A 22,093-nucleotide genomic window follows, 5' to 3' on the forward strand; every position below is an offset into this window, starting at 1 on the left:
AAAAAAAAAGAATCCTCCTTCCAGACTTCCCTTCCCTGGTTCTGCAGTGGTTAAGAATCGGCCTGCCAGTGCAGGGGACAAGGGTTCGAGCCCTGGTCTGGGAAGATCCCACATGCCGTTGAGCAGCTAAGCCCATGCGCCACAACTACTGAGCCTGTGCTCTAGAGCCCGCGAGCCACAACTACTGAGCACACGTGCCACAACTACTTAAGCCTGCACGCCTAGAGCCCGTGCTCCGCAACAAGAGAAGCCACCGCAATGAGACGCCCGCACACCACAATGAAGAATAGCCCCTGCTCGCCGCAGCTAGCCTGCGTGCAGCAACAAAGACCCCCCAAACAGCCAATCCTCCTTCCAATGCAGGGGATGCGGGTTCGATCCCTGGTCGGGGAACTAAGATCCCATGTGCCATGGGGCAGCTAAGCCCATGTGCCACAACTACTGAGCCTGCACGCTCTGGAGCCCACATGCCACAACTAGAGAGAAGCCCACAAGCCACAATGAAGAGCCCACTCACCACAACAAAAGATTCCGCGTGCCACAACTAACACCCGACAGAGCCAAATAAATAAATAAATATATTTTTTAAAAAAGACAATGCGGGGCTTCCCTGGTGGCACAGTGGTTGAGAATCCGCCTGCCGATGCAGGCGACACAGGTTCGTGCCCTGGTCTGGGAAGATCCCACATGCCGCGGAGCGGCTGGGCCCGTGAGCCATGGCCGCTGAGCCTACGCGTCCGGAGCCTGGGCTCCGCAACGGGAGAGGCCACAACAGTGAGAGGCCCGCGTACCACAAAAATAAATAAATTAATTAATTAAATAAAAAAATAAAAAGACAATGCGAAAAAGAAGAAATTCATATTTATTTACAGGTATAATGATTCATGCATGGGTAACAAAGAAGCAGCAGTATGATTGCTTTATGGTAGCCTAGCCCATATGCTAATGAACGAATTGGTATAAAAATTTTAAGGCATACAGTATTACAGTCATATTTATAATACAGTTTGGGAAACATTTTTACCTTTTTTTTACCTGTGATAGGCTGACAGGCAGTTTCTCCAATTACATGAGAGAGAGGCACACTGTAAAGCAGTGTAATTCTTTGAAAGCAAATAACTTTTTTTTTTTTTTTTTTTTTTTTTGCGGTATGCGGGCATCTCACTGTTGTGGCCTCTCCCGTTGCGGAGCACAGGCTCCGGACGCGCAGGCCTAGCGGCCATGGCTCACGGGCTTAGTTGCTCCGCGGCATGTGGGATCTTCCCGGACCAGGACACGAACCCGTGTCCCCTGCATCGGCAGGCGGATTCTCAACCACTGCGCTACCAGGGAAGCCCAGCAAATAACTTTTGAGTGGTGGGATCACAGAGGTGGGAGAGGGGTGGTCCTGAGGGAGGAGGGGAGGGGATAAGTGGGGGGAAGGGAACTCTGGGAATTTAGGGCAGCAGCCATTTGCCAGTATGTATTTCACTGTTTAAATAACTAGTATCATAATGCAAGTGCCTATTAGATCAGCCTTGTTTAAAATTAGCAGGATCAGTTGTAGGCAAATGGGCTTCTTAAGGTAATTGAAAATAGATATTTTTTTAAGTGCCGCAAACTTGCTATATTCACACCAGTCTAGTTCTCCTGGTCCTTTGCTCTTCCCAGTGGCAGCACAAATATAGACTTCAGTCCAACCCCTGCTGAATCAGCTCATTTCCAAGACCCGGGTTTTACGAAAGCAGAGATGCTCTGACCAAATTGTTAAGAAAATGGGTTGAAACTGCGAAATCTAGCAAAGCAGAAACTTCCTGAGTGTCTGTGGCATGTCCTCCGGCTTAGGGGGTTGGGTGGGGCTGACTACAGAACTAGGTACTTTTCCTTCAGGACAGTGATTTCAGGAGTCAGGCTTCCCTCCCTGGAAGGAGGTGGGAAATCTCCCAATGTCAAAAAGAAGGAAGGAAATACTTGCTTGGGACACCCCTCAGATATTTTGATTTAATTGGTCTGAGCTCAGGTATTTTTTTAAAAGCTCCCCTGATGGTTCTAACATGAAGCCATCGGATGGAGGGGAAATCGTGGAGCACATTTCTCCAGGAGGGGGCACTTTGTGGCCTCAGAGTCCAGTTAAGCTTCCAGGCCCAGCTCTTTCATCTCTGTTCATTCTCTCTCACCCGCCCTGGGACACACAGACCCTCCCACCCTGGGGTTAACAGGCTCCAAATCTACTTTCCTCGCCCGCTTTGAGCTGATACAGGACCTGGGTACGTGAACCCTAGGGTTCAGTCCACCGAAGCAGGCCAAGAAAGGGGGGCTGGCCGCGGAGGGGGAAGAGGCTCAGGAAGGGTTAGGAGTGCTCCCCTCCCCTCGTAGATGCTCAGGTGCCCTCAGCGGGTACCTGGAAACACTGGCTGCATTTTCAGGCCCCTGTGCCTCTTCCTCTGAGAGGCAGTTTCACATTCCTAGAGCATTTTGCCTCACATTCCCTGATAGCTCACTGTCTAGTTAGTAAAGATGAAACCCAGGAAGAGGAAAGTAGAGTCTCCTGAGAGTGCAGGCAAATGTCCCCGGGGTCCCCAAGGGCCCCTCACTGGTGGCTGGAGGCTGGGGGGAGGTGAGAGGCCTTCCTATCAGCGGCTGCCCATCCTTCCAGGCTGCCCCAGGTCAGAATTTCTAGGTTATTACCCCTCCCATCTAGACCATTAATGCATTGACAACAAACCCACTCTTTTTTCTGATCTCTATCTGAGCACCTTGCTGGATGTGCCACCTCTGAAATCTTAAGAGCTGACTGCAACTCTTTAGTTATTTGAGCAAAAATAATAAAAATCCCCTAGCTGCCTTATTTTAAAAAAAGTGTGTGTGTTTTTTTTGGTGGTAAAGCACAAAGCACAGTATGGTACATCTTCAATGTTTACAAGATGGCTAAAGGGGATTTTTCTCAAAGTTTCCCAAACAAGTAGGGAAAATATTTACCTGAGGGCAGAGCCCTCCAGCAAAGGGGCCAGAGTGGGTGGCCAGGTGATGATAGGGAAATTCCCCCTGAGGGCATGGGCAGGGCCTGTAGGCCAACCCTTTAATCTAGGCTTTAAACCCAGATAAAGCTTTGTAGGAAGCTTCTTAGCAGGGAGTGGCCGCCACGAATGTGCTGGTCCCAAAGGGTTAAATAGGTTTCTCAACTTCAGCATTTTGACATTTGCAGTGGATAAATCTTTGTTTTGGGGGGCTATGCTGTGCATTGTAGGCTGTTTATCAGCATCTCTGATCTCTACCCACTAGATGCCAGTAAAACTCCCCAGTTATGAAAATCGAAAATATTTCCAGACCTTGATTAGCAGATGCAAACTATTATATATAGAATGGATAAGAAACAAGATCCTACCATACAGCACAGGGAACTATATTCAATATCCTGTGATAAACCGTAATGAAAAAAATATGAAAAGGAATATATATATGTATATATATGTATAACTGAATCACTTAGCTGTACAGCAGAAATTAACAAAACATCATAAATTGTAAATCAACTATACTCCAATAAAATAAAATTTTTAAAAAGTTTCCAGACCTTGCTAGATGTCCTTTTGGTGGGGGGAGGAGGGGATCAAAATTGGCAGGTGAGAACCAATGGATTAAAGACCATGCACCCCAAAGCGGCAATGCCCCCTATCAACCTGGACCTGGTAAACTCCTCACAACCCCGCTGAAAGCTCAGGAAACCTCTGGACAGATATGCTTTGTTCCATGCAGCTTCTGAGTCCCCCGGTTTTGGACCTACTTCAGCCTTTGGGTGTAGCCATGCTGAGCACGGAGCCATGGGCAGCAACTAGGGTGAGCATCAGAGCTGCTTTCGGCAGGTTCCCCTCTTACCTGCCCCTTGCAGACCACAGGGAAGGGAACAGGGGCTCTCAAAGGATGAGAGAGGCCATTCCATTTTTCAGTTGCCGACTGGATTAAAAAATGAAGGTATATCAAGATAAGGTAACAAAAATTGCGGGTTTTTTTTTTTTTTTTTCCGGTACGCGGGCCTCTCACTGTTGTGGCCTCTCCCGTCGCGAAGCCCAGGCTCCGGACGCGCAGGCTCAGCGGCCATGGCTCACGGGCCCAGCCGCTACTGCAGTATGTGGGATCCTCCCGGACCGGGGCACGAACCCGCGTCCCCTGCATCGGCAGGCGGACTCTCAACCACTGCGCCACCAGGGGAGCCCAATTATGTTGTATTTTTAAAGCAGCGTATTTGCACTAGAACCAGATAATTATGGTATTTATACAATGATTAGTTCATGGCTCGCTGGAGGTGGTACTGACTGGCAGTGGGAAGTACCTTCAATGCTGGATGGATCCCTGGATGTTCTCTCGCGCCTGGCTGAGTCTTTCTGGCTGGACATATGACCTCATTTGGACATACGGTGCTTTGGGAATGTGAGGCCTACCAAATCACTTTTCAGCACCCCTCCCTCACCCACACAACTCTGAAAGGGTGTGGAGAAAGCTCTATGGAAGGTGAGAAAAGGGAAATAGCTTCTTAGCTTTGGGTTTGAATATGCAATCAAATGTTCTGTCTCTGCCACTTAGGTACCATGTGATCTCGGGCAGAGCACATAAAACTCTGTGCCTCAGTTTCCTCATCTATGTAATGGGAATTACAGTACCCACCTCATAATATTGAACATATTTAAATTGCTTAGCACAATGATTGGTGCCTAGTAAGCTTTTGGTGCCTATAGCTATTACTGCTGTTGTATTTATTTTGTATAGCCCAAATAGATCTGGGCTTATCCCAGTACAGTGTCTCATCCAAAAGAAGCATTAAGAGGGAATCACATCACATACCAACTTTCTGAAGTCCTCTTTACACAGTTTCTCCCCAGAGTCACCCTCCTCAAAGCTATTGTACCAGGCTATCCTTTCTGTTCTGAGACCTTTGTTACTACTTCCCAAATCTCACAGTCCTGTCTGAGACCTTCACTCCTCTCTTGCTAAGCAACTCTCCTCTCTGCCTCCCAACCAAGTGTTCTTTGTTCCTACACTGGCCAGGCCAGATTAGTATCACTTACCTTACTGTCCCATTGTCTTCCTCTCCACCCTGTCTTGGCTCCATAGGGCAAAGGTTCAGTAGCAACTGGCCCCTGAACAAAGATGTCTCCTCCAAGGGCAGTTTGTTATTTATTTGCCTGTTGTTGGACATTTGAGTTGTCTTCAAGTTTTGACTATTATGAGTAAAGTGGCTATGCCTATTAAATGTAAAAGTCTTTTGGGGGATGTATGCTTTCATTTTTCTTGGGTGACTACCTAGATAGGAATACCTGCAACCTTGCTATAACCATTTATTAGTTCTAGTAGCTTTTATGTAGATTCCTTAGGATTTTTTTTAGATGATCATGTTTTCTGTGAATAAAGACAGTTTTACTTTTTCCTTTCCAACCCATTTGCCTTTTTTTCTTGCTTTGTTGCATAGGCTTTGTGTATAGTTCAGTGTTGAATAAAAGTATTGAGAGTTGACATCCTTGCCTTATTTCTAATCTGAAGAGATACGCATTCAGTCTTTACCATTAAGTAGAATGTAACCTATACAGCTTTATACTTTATAGATTTTCCTTCATCAGGCTGAGGAAATTCCCTTCTATTTCTAGTCTGTTGAGAGCCTTCATCTTGAATGTATGTTTGTGGAATTTTGTCAAATGCTTTTTCTTAATCTATTGATATAATTCCATGATCTCTCCCCTTTATTCCATTTTATGATAATTACATTAATTGATTTTTGAATGTTAAACCAACCTTGCGTTCCTGGGATTACTTTATTTGCCCGTACTTCTTAGCGGATTTTAAAATTGAGATATAATTCACACATCATGAAATTTCCCCTTTTAAAGTAAAAAATTCAGTGTATTCATAGAGTTGTGCAACTGTCACCATCCAATTTCAGAACATTTTCATCACCTCAGAAAGAAATTCTGTACCTGTTAGCAGTCACTCTCCATTCCCTCTTCCCCTCCCTTTCTGGTAATCACTACATACTTTCTATCTTTGTGGGTTTGCCTATTTTGGACATTTCATGTAAATAGAGTCACACGGGCTTTGTGACTGGTTTCTTTCATTTAGCATAATCTTTTCATGGTTTATCCATTTTGTAGCATGTATCAGTATTTCATTCCTTTCTATGACCCAATAATGTCGCATTGTGTAGATAAGTTACATTTTGTTTGCCCATTCATCATTTGATGGACATGCGGGTTGTTTCTACATTTTGGCTTTTATAAATAATGCAGCTAGAAACATCTGTGTACAAGTTGTGTGTGGAGGTATATTTTCAAGTGGCTTGGAATGGGATTGCTGAAATTAAAGCTGAACCTGGATTGATGACTTACTTTTTCTATTGAAATAATGTCTTTTACTTTCTTGATAGGGCCCTTTTAAGCAGAAAAGTTTTAATTTTAATGAAGTCCAAGTTACGTAATTTTTTTTTCTTTTGGTTGCTTGTGTTTTTGTTGTCATATCTAAGAAACTATTGCCTAACTCAAGGTCACAAAGATTTACACCTACATTTTCTTCTAAAAATTTTAATAGTTGTAGATCTTACATTTAAGTCTTTGATCCATTCTGAGTTAATTTTTGTAGGGTGTGAAGTACGGGTTCAAATTAATGTTTCTGCATGTAGATATCCAATTGTCCCAGCACTATTTGTTGAAAAGACCATTCTTTCCTCATTGAATGGTCTTGGAAACTTTATCAGAAATCAATTATCTATAAATGTGTGGGTCTATTGCTGGACTCTAAAATCTCCTTCATTGATTTATATGTCTATCCTTATGCCAGTAGTACCCTGTGTTGTAGTATGTTTTGTTTTGTTTTCTTGTAGTAATTTTGAAATTGGGAAATGTGAGTCCTTCAACTTTATTCTTTTTAAGATTGTTTAACCTATTCTGAAACCCTTAAAATACCATATGAATTTTAGGATCAGCTTATCAGTTTTTGCAAAAAAAGGTAGTTGGAAAATTATGTAGATTGCATCAGATCTGTAGGAACAATTTAGGAAGTATTGCCCTCTTAACAATATTAAGTCTTCCAACCCATAAACATGGGATGTCTTCCCATTTATCCAGGTCTTCTTTAATTTCTTTCAATGATGTTTTGTAGTTTGGGTGTGTATAGTTTGTAGGGTTTTTTTGGTTAAATTTAGTCCTTTTTGATGTTAATATAAATAGAATTGTTTTCTTAATTTTATTTTTGGATCATTCGTTGCTGGTGTATAGCAATATAATTGATATTTTTTTGGTAGGGATTTTGTGAGGTTTATTAATTAATTAATTTATTTTTGCTGTGTTGGGTCTTCGTTTCTGTGTGAGGGCTTTCTCTAGTTGTGGCAAGCGGGAGCTACTCTTCATTGCGGTGCGCGGGCCTCTCACTGTCATGGCCTCTCTTGTTGCGGAGCACAGGCTCCAGACGTGCAGGCTCAGTAGTTGTGGCTCATGGGCCTAGTTGCTCTGCGGCATGTGGGATCCTCCCAGACCAGGGCTCGAACCCGTGTCCCCTGCATTAGCAGGCAGATTCTCAACCACTGCACCACCAGGGAAGCCCGATATAATTGATTTTTGTAAATTTATTTTGTATCCTGCAACCTTGCTGAACTTGTTTATCAGCAAGTTGTATCTTGCTGTATCTTGTATCTAGATACAAATTTGTATCTGTGTATGAATTCCTTAGGATTTTCTACATACAAGATCATGTCATCTGTAGATATAGTTTTACTTTTTTTCTTTCCAATATATATGTCTTTTATTTCTTTTTCTAGCCTAATTTCACTGCTAGAAATTCCAGTATAATGTCGATATACCATTTATAGTAATGGTTAGAGTCGATATCCTTTTCAGACTTTCACTATTGAGTATAATGTTAGTTATGTGTTTTTCATAGATGTCCTTTATCATGTTGGGAAAGTTCTCTTCTACTTCTAGTTTGTTGAGTTTATCATGAAAAGCTGTTGGATTTTGTCAAATGCTTTTTCTGCATCTATTGAGATGATCATGTGGGTTTTGTTCTTTAGTCTAATAATATGATTATATTGATTAATTTTTGTATGTTGCACCAATCTTGCATTCTTGGACTAAATTCCACTTGGTTGTGGTGTATAATCCTTTTCATATGTTGTTCTAATTTTTGGAAGATTTTGAGAAAGATTGATGTTAATTCTTTTTAAACATTTGATAGTATAGTATTCACCAGTGATACCTAGGTCCTAGGCTTTTCTTGGTGGCAAGTTCTTGACTACAAATTCAATCTCCTTATTTGTTTTCATTCTATTCAGATTTTAAAATTTCTTCTTGATTAAGTTGCAGTAGTTTTTATCTTTCTAGGAACTTTACATTTTATCTAGGTTATCCAATTTGTTTGCATAAAATTGTTTTATTATTCTCTTATAATCATTTTTATTTCTGTAAGATCAATAGTAATGCCCCCTTTCATTTCTGATTTTATTAATTTGAGTCTTTTCTCTCTTTCTTTTTTCTTGGTGAGAATAGTTAAAGGTTTTTCATCTATGTTGATCTTTTCAAAGGACCAACTTCTGGCTTTCTTGAATTTTTCTATCGTTTTTTTATTCTCTATATAATTTACTTCTGCTCTATTTTTTATTATTTCCTCCCTCCTGCTTCCTTCTGGTTAGTTTGTCCTTTTTCTAGTTTCCTAAGGTAGAGGTTTAGGTTATTTATTTGAGATCTCTCTTCTATTGTGATATAGACATATACAGCCTAGAAAATTCCCTCTAAGTAATGATTTAGCCGCATTCCATAAGTTTTGGTGTGTTATGTTTTTGTTTTCATTCATCTCAAATTATCTTTTCATTTCCCTTGTGATTTCTTTTTTGATCCGTTGGTTATTTAGGAGTGTGTTATTTAGTGTCAATATGTATGTGAATTTGCCATTATTTTTTTCCTGTTACTTATTTCTAATTTCATTCCATTGCAGTTGGAAAATATACTTTGTATGAGTTCAATCCTTATAACTTTATTGAGACTTGTTTTATGGACTATTCTGGAGAACGTTCCATGGTGCAATTGAGAGAACATGTGTCTGCTTTTGAATGGAATTTTCTATCAATGTCTGGTTGTTGGTTTAGAATGTTGTTCAAGTTTTCTATTTCCTTGTTAATCTTATGTCCAGTTGTTCTATCTATTAATGAAAGTGGGGTGTTAGAATTTTCAGCTATTATTGTTGAATTGTCTATTTCTCCCTTCAATTCTGTCAGTTTTTGCTTCATGTATTTTAAGGAGTATGTTGTTACATGCATCTATGTTTATAATCGGTATGTCTTCTTGAGGGATTGATCCTTTTATTATTGTAAAATATCCTTCTTTACCACCCTGGTAATATTTTTCTTAAGGTCTATTTTTTTTTTTTCTGATATTAGCGTAACTACTCCAGCTTTCTTCTGGCTATTGTTTACATGGCATATGTTTGCCCATCCTTTTACTTTCAATCTATTTATGTCTTTGAATCTAAAGTGCATTTCTTCACAGATGTAGAGAACAAATGTATGGACACCAAGGGGGTAAAGTTGGAGTGGGGGTGGGATGATTTGGGAGATTGGGATTGACATATATACACTAATATGTATAAAATAGATAATGAATAAGAACCTGCTATATAGCACAGGGAATTCTACTTCACTTTGCTGTACAGTAGAAACTAACACAACATTGTAAAACAACTATACCCCAATTTAAAAAAAAGAAAAAAAATATTGTGGCAAATAGCAAGAAAAAAAAATAAAGTGTACTTCTTATAGACTGCATGTGGTTGGATCACATTTTTAAAAAACCCATTCTGCTAATTGCTGCCTTTTGATTGGAGTGTTTAATCCATTTGCATTTAATGTAATTGCCAATAAAGTAGAGTTTATGTCTGCCATTTTGCTACTTGTTTTCTACATGTCTTATATTCTTATGTCTTTTTTGTGCCTCTATTCCTCTATTACTTCCTGCTTTGGGGTTAAATAGATATTTTCTAATGTACCATTTTCTTGTTGTTGTTTTTGTTTTTTTTAAAGTCTTTATTGAATTTGTTACAATATTTTTTAAAATTTTATTTATTTTTATTTTTGGCTGCTTTGGGTCTTTTTTGTTGAGCACGGGCTTTCTCTAGTTGTGGTGAGTGGGGGCTACTCTTCATTGCAGTGCATGGACTTCTCATTGTGGTGGCTTCTCTTGTTGTGGAGCATGGGCTCTAGGCACACGGGCTTCAGTAGTTGTGGCATCGGGGCTCAGTAGTTGTGGTTCGCAGGCTCTAGAGCACCGGCTCAATAGTTGTGGCACACGGGTTTAGTTATTCCGCGATGGCTCAGTAGTTATGGTGCATGGACTTAGTTGCTTCCGCAGCATGTGGCATCTTCCTGGACCAGGGCTTGAACCTGTGTCCCCTGCATTGGCAGGTGGATTCTTAACCACAGTGCCACCAGGGAAGTCCTTAATTTCCTTTTAATTTAATTTTTTTTACAGATTTTTTTTGATGTGGACCATTTTTTTTAAGTCTTTATTGAATTTGTTACAATATTGCTTCTGTTTTATGTTTTGGTTTTTTGGTGTGAAGCATGTGGGATCTTATCTCCCCAACCAGGGATCAAACCCACACCCCCGGAACTGGAAGGTGAAGTCTTAGCCACTAGACCGCCAAGGAAGTCCCCCCTTTTAATTTTAATTTTCTTTTTCTTTTAACCTATGTAGTTACCATTACCAGTGCTCTTTATTTTCTTCATGTGGATTCAAGGCACTGTCTTGCATCCTTTCATTTCAGCCTAAAGGTCTCCCTTTAGTATTTCTTGTAGGATAGGTCTAACACTGATAAATTCTGTCAGCTTTTGTTTATCTGTGAATATCTTAATTTTGCCATTGTATTTTAACAGCTTTATTGAGATGTAATTTACACACTATACAATCCACCCATTTAAAGTGCACAATAAATTGCGTTTACCATACTCAGAGAGTTGTGCATCCATTGCCATAATAAATTTTAGAATATTTTCATTACTCCAAAAAAGAAACCCTGTACCCCTTAGCCGTCACTTCCCAAATCTCTCATCTGTCTCTGTCACCTCAAGCCCTAGACAACCACTAATCTATTTGCGGTACGCGGGCCTCTCACTGCTGTGGCCTCTCCCGTTGCGGAGCACAGGCTCCGGACGCGCAGGCTCAGCGGCCATGGCTCACGGGCCCAGCCGCTCCGCGGCATGTGGGATCTTCCCAGACCGGGGCACGAACCCGTGTCCCCTGCATCAGCAGGCGGACTCCCAACCACTGCGCCACCAGGGAAGCCCTAATCGATCTTTTAAAAGAATAAACTTTTAACTTTATTGATTTTCTTTTTTCTTTGTACATTTTCTCTGTTAGTTTGTCTGTTGAGTGTAGCTGTAGTTCCTTCTAACTGATGTTGATATTCCAATGAATGAATATAATTAATTTATTTATCCATTTGATTGTTGATGGAATTTTGGATTGTTAGGCACATCTTTGATGTTATATTTCTAGCATTTCAACCCTATTCTTTAATTATTTATATTTCCCCCTTTATAACTGAATATCCATTGGACTGATTTATATCAACTGGGTAAAGTTTTGCTGCTCTCAACCTGCTCAGTGATTTCCACTTTTTATCTCAGTTGCTATAAAGTTAGAAGATTTACATTTCTTGTAATTAGTACAGCACTTTCACTTTTCCAGTCTATACTTTTTTTTTAAGGAAAGAGACAATGTTTTAGTTAAAGAAACAGAGCACACACACACACGCACACACACACATATGAGAGAGAGAGAATTATTATAAGAAACCTACTCACACAATTATAGAGAGCAAATTCCAAAATCTACAGCTGGCAAGCTGGAGACCCAGGACAGCCAATGGTGTGGTTCCAGTCCAAAGGCCAGCAGGCTCTAGACCCAGGAAAAACTGATATTTCAGTTTGAGTCTGAAGGCAGAAAAAAAAAAAGACTTAGCTTGAAAGCAGTCAAGCAGGAGGAACTCCTCATACCCATGTGTGGATGAACCTTTTTGTTCTGTTCAGGCTTTCAGCTGATCTGGTGAGGCCCACCAGATTAGGGAGGTGTTACGGCTTTCTTAAATTAACATTTGTTAAATGATGCACTGGGTGCAGGATGGTGAGCCCTGGTTCCACAAAAGACCACAAGAGAAATCGAAATGGAGAAGTTTATTACTCACAGGTCCTGGAGGAAGCACAGGGCACACCTGGAGGGGAGGTCAAGGCAGGGTGAAAGCAGAAAGAGTTGCAGGACCTGGGGCACATGCCTATATTAGTGCTTTGGGGTCCCCAGGCTAAAGCTGGGTTGGTCAATTTAAACCAAAAAGAGCAGGGTTTGGGGAAACTCCATGGAGGTCTTATCTAAGGTGAAACACAAGGGGAAGGTGCTGGGCGGGCAGGGCAGGGGAGTGAGGTGGGCTGTTAATCACAGGGCTGCTGAGTCATATCAGGAACTCACATTTACTTGTGACCTGGTGGGCTGTTATCTGGGGTGTGCCTTTCCATGCTGGGCTAGTGTTAGTTCAAGGCCCCCACAGGCCACTTGGCCAAAAATGGATGTTGAGGCAGCAATGCTATGGAGAAACTTAGCTAAATTCTCAGCTGAGGGCAATCTGCTTTATTCAGTCTATCGGTTTAAATGTTAAACCCATGTAAATACACTCTCACAAAAACAGCCAGAATAATGTTTGACCAAATATCAGACTCTCCCCCACCCCACACTCAGAATTAACCATCACGGGCAACATGCAATAAAATATTAAAGAAGTGCACAAAAAGACTTATCAAAGAGGTGAGGTTGCTGAGACTGAACTGTGGGATGAACTGTACATGTATAATTGGGAGACTCTACACCAGAATGGTAACAACTATTTTCTCTAGTAAACATGAAAACTGTAATAATAATAAAAATGAATTTAAATTACTACATACATACAAGAGACTGGTATTTTAGAATATCTCCATACTTTTTTTTTTTTTTTTTTTTTTTTTTTTTGCGGTACGCGGGCCTCTCACTGTTGTGAAAGTACATGAGCCCTCTTTTTTTTTTTTAATATGTATTTATTTATTTATTTGTTTGCACTGGGTCTTAGTGGCAGCATGCAAACTCTTAGTTGCATCATGCATGTGGGATCTAGTTCCCTGACCAGGGATCAAACCCGGGCCCCCTGCTTTGGGAGCATGGAGTCCTATCCGCTGCGCCATCAGGGAAGTCCCAGAGTATCTATCTCCATACATTTCTAAGACTGTGGCAGTTTGAGGGAGATGGTGGTATGCATGGATTGGTGGTTTGTATAGCTCGACAAAACCAATGAAGCCGTGCAAGACTGGCCACCCTCCTGTCCATCAGCCTCAGGTGTCCCTCTGTCAAGTTTCCCAATTCATGTCCCTAGGAACTCTTTCATCACTCTGGTGTTTCAGCAAACAGAATGTCTCTGTGTTTGGACAGACATACATACATGTTCCCATACTCCCCGTGTTCCCTGTGCAATTCCTCAATCTTATCTGCCCTGTGGTGGAGGTACTCATCCTGTCCTCGGGAATCTAGATGACCAGACCCGTGGCCAGGCCCATGTAGCCTCACTAAATGCCACACAGGAGTGGAAGGACTATTTTTCCTTGTGAGCTATTCTTTGAAATACAGAAGCATTCACATAAATGAGAAATCTCTCATGAACGTATTTGTAAATAGAATCCTGTGGTACTGAATTAGCTGTGGAATTCATTTAGGGAGCATTTTATCTGTATTACCACCCTGGACATAGATGGGATAGAGTATATAACCATCCCTCTGTGCTCATTATTACCCTCAAGGATATATCTAAGAGGATACAAAAGTACTATTTCTCTCTCATTCTACTGGTCAACGTAGCTTCCTTGGATTCATGTAGTCACATGGTAAGATTAGGGTTAGAGGCTGAGAAAATAGATGCACCAGTGGACTTTCCGAGTCTGTTATTATCTAAAGATTACTTTCAAAATGCCCTTATACCTTTGGTCTAAGATGGACTGAGCCCAGTTGCCTGACAGGAAAATCCCGTTGAAATGACTTTCAAGTGACTTACATAATGTGAGCGGGAGATAGCGTAAAAAGGACACTGTAAAAGGTGACGGACCGAGGGATACGGATTTAAGCAAATTGTTTCAAGTGATAAAGATTACCAATAGACTAAAAACAAAAATATAAGTAAAAATTGGGAGGGGAAAAATGAGGTGACTTATAATGGAATTAAATTCCTCAATATTCAATGGCTACATTATTTAAAGTGAGGGGGTCTTTAAATAATGTTTAAAGTGGATAAGCTGAGAAACAGAAGTATAAACATATTTTTGAATTCTGAATGTAACCACTAGAAGCACAAAACCCAGATGTGATTTCAAATGTTTGCCTGTGGAGAGTGGGCCTAGGGGTAGGCCTGGAGATGCGGAGAACTTTCACATTTTCTTTACCCTTTTTGTAATTGTTTGCAATGTTATGACCCCGTATATAAGCCATTTTTATGGTAGTTAAAAACAGTAGCGATGGGCTTCCCTGGTGGCACAGTGGATAAGAATCTGCCTGCCAGTGCAGGGGACACGGGTTTGATCCCTGGTCTGGGAAGGTCCCACATGCCGTGGAGCAATTAAGCCCGCGTGCCACAACTACTGAGCCTGCGCTCTAGAGCCCGCGAGCCACAACTACTGAAGCCTGTGTGCCTAGAGCCCATGCTCTGCAACAAGAGAAGCCACTGCAATGAGAAGCCCGTGCACTGCAACAAAGAGTAACCCCCACTCACCGCAACTAGAGAAAGCCCGCGTGCAAAAACGAAGACCCAACACAGCCAAAAATAAATAAATAAATAAATAAATTTTAAAAACCCCCCCACAACAGTAGCGACAATGCAAATTCTCCACCTTAGGAACCTCAAACTCTACCTCAGGAACCGCAAGGAAAAAGTTTTTCCTTTTACCTCCTTCCAACAGGTGAACTGATCCTATGGCCTCTCCCACCTCATTCCTGCCAGGGAAGCATACAACGACCAGGCTTTACAAGATGCCCTAGAGTTAAAAATTTTTTTCTTAATTTTATTTTTAACTTTGTGTTTATGTCCTTAAGCTGAAAATAGAATGGTGGTGGTTGCCAGGGGCAGGGGGGTGGTGGGATGGGGAATTGTTGTTCAATGGATATAAAGTTGCAGTTAGATGAGATGAGTAAGTCCAGGAGACCTGCTAAACCACCCAGAACCTATAGTGAAAAATACCCTGGGTCCTGGGCACTTTAAAGCTTGTTAAGAGGGCATCTCATATTAATTGTTCTTAACATGCACACAGAGACACAAAGCCAAGGGACACAAGGAGTCTTCTGAAGGTGATGGATATGTTTATTACCTTATTTGTGGTGATGGTATTACGGGTGTTTGCATATATCCAAAGTCAACCAAATGTTTACATTAAATATGTGAGGTTTTTTGTGTGTATCAGTTATACCACAATAAAGCTATAAATTAAAAAAAAAAAATTTACCTTTTTATTTGCTGGGTTTTTTTTTTACTTAACTATTCTTTGCCCTACAGTTCTGAGTAAATATCATCAGGCCATCCTTTTATGGGTTCTCTTTTTGTCTGACCTGGTTTAGTCCCAGCTTGAGTAGCAGAACCTCAAACGATAGCGACTTGCAAAGGCATGAGGACATAAGATGAGGTTCCAAAGCCCAGCCCTCCTACTGTGGGAAGGAGCCTGGGAGTCCGGAATCCTGACTATCTCAGGTCCCCATGGAGGGGGACTCAAGGAGTCAACCTCTCCCAGACCCATTTCCTTGTGTGTAGAGTGGGGCTTGTCAGCGTAGCCGCTCACGGGTTTGTTGAGAGAGTTAGACTAGATGATAACTATATAAAGAGGCATTAGTATGGTGCATGTGGTCACCACGCTCAGTGCCAGTGGTGTTGGTGTCATTGTGCTATTGTTTAGTTGTCGCAGCTGTCCCTGAAGTCCTCAGAAAGAGCTCAGGGAGATGCCATTCTGCAAGCCCTCATTAGGCATCTCATCTGGAGGAGCTCAGCCCCTAGGACAAGATGAGGCCCCAGTGCCTCAAAAGTCTTTACTCTCAGAGACCAAGAAAGTGAATTGTAGACAGGAAGACAGCAGTCCAGGTGAGCTCTACACTTCTCTGCTGTCCGCCTTCAAGCCATAAAGTCCAGCTTTCAGTTAACTTTAAAAAAAGAAAAAGAAAAAAGGGCTGTCACGGTGGTATGCACATCCAGACATTCAGACTGGGAAAACCAGGCACAAGGATTTCTAGAAGTCTAGGCTGAGGCAACCCACAGCCCGAACCTAGTACTGAGGTTTCCTGATCTGAATCACCCAGCACAGAGGCTGTCAGCTGCGGCTGGGACAGCTCAAGCTGCAGTTACACATCTGGCTGGTGTACAGCCAGAGGAGGAGGGAGATGGCGCCCCACATTTCTGCAGGGGCTCCTGATCACATCTGCAGAGCAATTCTCCATAGACGTTACCAGGTGTGGAGAATAGTTTAGAATTTCTATGTGTATTTATTTTTAACCCCCCAAAAAAGGTCAGAAGAAAATGAAGCTACAATCTTTAACATATTAGTACGAGAGCAATTTTGTTATCTGTTTTGTAGATAAATATACAATGTTGCTTTGCAAACAATTAAACACGCTAATTAAAATTTTTTGCATGCTCAAAAAATTTAACAGATGAAGCACACAGTTGAAAAGGTTCAGAGATCACGACTCTGCAGAACAAATCCCCAGCTCCCTTGAAAAGTCACACCCTCCAGCTGTGATTTAGCCACTTGTACTTCTCGGCAGCCGCCATTGTCTTTCTCAACTCTGCTCTTCTATTTTTGCTGTTTCCTCTGGGTTGTCCCTTACCCCGCTGGCCTGGGCAACTCCTACACACCCCTAGGCTCCTTCTTGCTTGTCACCCCTGCCAGGAAACCCTCTTTGACCCCCCACGTTGGATGTTCTTGGAGGACCATCCCTGAGGGTGCATTTCTTGATCGTGACATTTACAGCTCATCTCATTGCTGTGAAATTCTAACCACATATCTGCCTCACTCACTAACCATGAGGCAAGAAGGTCCTATCTTGTCTCTGGTTTCCAGTACCTAGCACAATGGTTGAAGTGACCACTGGGGTCTTTTTTTCTCCCATTCACACCACTGACTAAAAAACTTTGCAAAAAAGAAAAAAAAAAAAATTAACGTCTTTTCCAGAGTCCCATTCCTTCTGGAGCTTGGGTCAAATTGAGACCACCAGGCCAAGGGTCTCCCTTTGAGGAAGAGAAGAAAGTTCCCCTTCACCCACACTCCCCGCTTCCAGAATGTGGTTCCTCTAGCACAAAGCACAGCCAAGGACTTCCCCTGTCAGAGACTGGCTGAGTGAGTCCCTTCTGCAGAAACGTGATAACATCAGAGCACGGTGAGGGTTCCAGGCAACAGACTGTCCTTCTCGTGTGACTGGAGGAGGGGCGTTCAAAAGAAGTGAAGGCCTCCTCTGGGCGGGGGCCTCCCCCGGCACAGGGCGGTTGGGTCTTGGGGTTTGTTGCAGTTGCCCCTCAGCATCTGCTTCATCTCCCGCCTTCCTTTCCTGCACGGGACTTCTCCATGTCTGAAGATGGCTGTCTCCCAGTCCCTAAGCTACCATCGCCTCAGTGCAAACCATTAGAGGAGCCTGAGGAGGCCCTCAAAGTTGCAATTCCAAATTGGGAGAGAGGGTCTCCTGGGTCCAGTTTGAGTCAGGGGTCCACCCCTGTGTCACTCACCCACGCACAACTCACAGGGTCAGGGACTGGTCTTCCAAATATGGCTGCCAGGGCCCATTCCTAAGGGGGCCGGGGGGCTGGATGGCTCTCAGAGGCTGTACGTAGGCACACACTCTCAAAAGTGTCATCCATAAGAAGGAAGGAAGGAAACAGAAGGAACTAAAAGCTGAGTTTCTATTGAGTGCCAAGTGCTTTAGCAATTCTCTTAAAACATGGAGTCAGATCTTGAGCGGATATGGAGAAGTTGGCCTCATCCATCTTCCCAGCAGTCCCTCTGTGCCAGCCCCATGCCAGGAACTCAGAAATGGGGAGAAAGTGGAGGAGACAAACGCCTACCTTCTGGGAGCTAACGGTTCAGTTAGCAAAGCCACAGAGGAGCCTAACGTGGCATTAGGAAGCCTGGCCCCTCTTCCAAGCCCACCCATGCCCCATGCATCCTTCAAAGCCCAGGTCACGTTCCTCCTTCTCTGTGAAGCCTTCCCTCACCACCCCTACTTTGGTGTAGAGAGGGATGTAGTGTGGTGGCACAGAGAGAACAAAGAACTGAGTATCAGTCACCAGGGACCTGGTCCTGCCTCTGCCACCAACTAGCTGTATAACCTCGAGGGCATCGTTGGTCCAGCATCAGTTGCCTCATCCGTGGGCTGAGGATGCCGATCTACCGAGGGGAAGCCTTTGAGGAGCCTCAAAACTTTTAGAGTCTATGAAATTTTTCATCTTCAACTCCTTGGAATTTCTTTAGAATGTCAAGTGTATGTGACACAATTCCTTTTCCTTTTTCTTTTTTTTTTTGATTTTTAAAATATCTTTATTGGATTATAATTGCTTTACAATGTTGTGTTAGTTTCTGCTGTACAACAAAGTGAATCAGCTATATGTATACACATATCCCCACATCTCCTCCCTCTTGCATCTCCCTACCACCCTCCCTATCCCACCCCTCTAGGTGGTCGCAAAGCACCGAGCTGATCTCCCTGTGCTATGCAGCAGCTTCCCACGAGCTATCTGTTTTACATTTGGTAGTGTATATATGTCAGTGCCACTCTCTCACTTTGTCCCAGCTTCCCCTTCCCCCATTGTGTCCTCAAGTCCATTCTCGACACCTGCATCTTTATTCCTACCCTGTCACTAGGTTCATCAGTACCGTTTACAACTCCTTTTCTAATTGTTGTATTGTGAACTGTTTCAAGGTGAAAAAAATGCGTGGGTCATGAGGATGAGACTTGTCCGTGCTCTATGGTCTCTTCTTATTGCAGAATGATCGAGAATGGACTATCTGGCTGCTTCCTGAGGTGTCACTGGCTTTGTCCCACTTCCAGGGATTTCGCATACCTGGGAGCATATCATCTCTGGATGATCCAGGTAACATCTGTGTTTCCCCAGCTACGTCTGGGATCTTGACTGGCATGGTGGCACAAGGTCCTATAACTCTGGAAAATTGAAGCCTGCAGCCTCTAATGCTGGACCAGGATGGTTGCCAAACTTGGAATTATAATGTTAAAGAAATCCCATTCAATGAGATCATGTGAATGATTGGGCGGTCGTGGGACTGGAAATCTGCCAACTTCCATTACTTTAATGCATGAAGAGAAATGAGAACAGAAGTCCTAAGTATTTTCAAATATATTGATACTTTATAGAAGAAGAGGAGGAGGAGGAGGAGGAGGAGGAAAGGGAGAGGGGAGGAGGTATAGAAGAAGAAAACGGCACTGAAATCTGAGGCAAAGTAATAAAGCAGTGATTAAGTCCTCAGGACTGGGCAGTGACTACTGCAACCTCATGCAGTTGGGTCTTTTTTCTTTCTTTTTCTTTTTTTTTTTTTGGCCATGCTATGCGGCTCCTGGGATCCTAGTTCCCCAACCAGGGATCGAACCCAGACCTCGGCAGTGACAGCACAGAGTCCTAACCACTGGATGGCCAGGGAATTCCCCAGCTGGGTCTTTATATACTGATGATGTTGCTACTTTCTGTGCCTGTAGATAAAATCTCAAGGTGTCAAATGTCAAATGTCAGCAAAATGGAGGGGCCTTGAAACTCTACTGAGAGAAATAATATGAAAGGAAACCCTTTAACATTGAGATTTGAGCTATCTCTTATGTCCATCTATGCACACGCTTAATGTGAAATTATGACAAAAGAAATTGCATCTTCCCACACATAGAAGAGCTCTAAAATCGTTAACTTGAGACGTCTGTTCTTTGTGATTAGCAGTAATCTTTTGATGTTTGACTACATGTTTTTTCCAGCAAAAAATTCATATATACCCTGGCTTCTCCCTTACCTCTTCAGAGCAGTTCCTCAGAGCTATCTGAGAGGCTGTCTCCTGAGATTTAGTGCTCAGAAAGTCCTCGAATAAAACTTAACCCACAACTTTTACAGTGCGCGTTTTTATTTCAGTGAACAACTATAACCTGGAGGGGTGGTGGTGATCTAGAGTCAGACAGACTGGATTGAATCACGGCTCCACCACTAGCTAGCCACGTGACTTCCGGCAAATTATTTCATAGTTCAGCACCTTAGTTTCCTCACCAGAAAAATGAAGATGTTACCAGTATATACATCATGGAGCTTTTTGGAGGATTCCATGAGATTTTTACATTTGGTGCCCTAGGTGAATGGCAGCCGCTGCCATTGCTGATACAGCCATAGGCAATAACCTGTTTCTTCTCCCAAACTGACTGTGTGCCCACTAACAGCCGGACCGATCACGGTTGTCCCTGGTATTCCCAGCAGTGTCCGGCGTGGTCTAGGCACACAGCATTCATTCAACGAATTGAATTGATGAAGCCCTGGACCAAACTGCCCTGGCCCCTCTGAAGTCCCCCAACTTAAAGAGTTTGAAGAGGTGTTGCATCACGTGACAAGTCTTGAGAGCAAATGTCCAGTGACTTCCCAGTTCCCTCCCAGAGCTAAGAATAATTTAACTCCACAGCTGGTCATTTTTGCAGATTGAATTTCACTAATGAAAGAACTGAGTCCCCAAAAGGAGAGGGACTTTGTTTGTGTTGACTATCTTGACTCTTAAATTCCATATCTATCTATCTATCTACCTATCATTTATCTATCTGTCTATATCATTTTTTCCCATTATCCTCCCAGATATACCTGTAATCCAATTCACCCTTAGGTGGGCTGGAAATGACAGCACAAACACCTGCAATAGGCATCAATCCTGGGAGCCTCGGGCTCACCAAAGCCACGCTTAAAATCAAAGTGCCCCCAGCAGCCCATGTCCCAGCTCAGGCTCTCATCTATGCAGAGATGCACCAATGAACAATTTCCCAACACCACCCCTTCTCTGCAGCTTGATAGAGAAAGAGCCCAGCACTTTGAGTTCCCTGCACCAAGGACTAAAGGTCACTCCTCCAGGAACACATAGTGAGTGGACACCTGAGTGGAGATTCCCAGGGGCCCTGTGCTTTTTATTCCCAGATCATCACAGGAATGGAGAGAGTGGGTGGTAGAACCCATATTTGAAAAACAAGCTACATCAGCGTGGCCTGCTACCATCCACTCTGGCCAGAAAAGACCTCAGAGGTACCGGAAACAGTACCTACTGATGCGAATCTTTAAAGACTAATTATAATACATTTCACTGTAACCAGACTTCTTTTAATATAAGTACGTAGTTCCAATTTCTTTTATCACATTAATACATATAAAGAGTTCAGAATTTCTAGCAGTACAGAAGAACTTATAATGAAAACCAGAGAGATGCTTCCAGAAATAATCATCGTGCCTACCATTTACTGAGCAACTACTACGTGCCATGCACTTTACAGCCATGATCACATTCAAGGCTCACACCACTCTGTGAGGTGGATGCTGAGAGGATCACATTTTGCAGATGAAGAAAATGAAACTTGCCCAGTATCACACAATGTTAAGAAAGAAAGAAAGAAAGAAGCTAATATCATGAGTGCAGTAGATCTATGATTAAACTATGAAGATTGGGATGGAGGGAAGCCCCCAAAATGAAAACAGTTGATATGATGGGGTGATAAGATTATGGGGCCTTTTTTCTCCTTGGTAAATATTTCTGTTGTTTTCATACAGCAGTGCACTATACTACAGGATGGATAAGTTGATTTCAAACACCCCAGGGGGGGCTTCCCTGGTGGCTCAGTGGTTGAGAATCCGCCTGCCAATGCAGGAGACACGGGTTCGTGCCCTGGTCCGGGAAGATCCCACATGCCGCGGAGCGACAAAGCCTGTGAGCCATGGCCGCTGGGCCTGCGCGTCCGGAGCCTGTGCTCCGCAACCGGAGAGGCCACAACAGTGAGAGGCCCGCATACCGCAAAAAAAAAAAAAAAAAAAA

Source organism: Kogia breviceps, chromosome 3, assembly GCF_026419965.1.
Source record: "Kogia breviceps isolate mKogBre1 chromosome 3, mKogBre1 haplotype 1, whole genome shotgun sequence".
NCBI classification, from domain to species: domain Eukaryota; kingdom Metazoa; phylum Chordata; class Mammalia; order Artiodactyla; family Physeteridae; genus Kogia; species Kogia breviceps.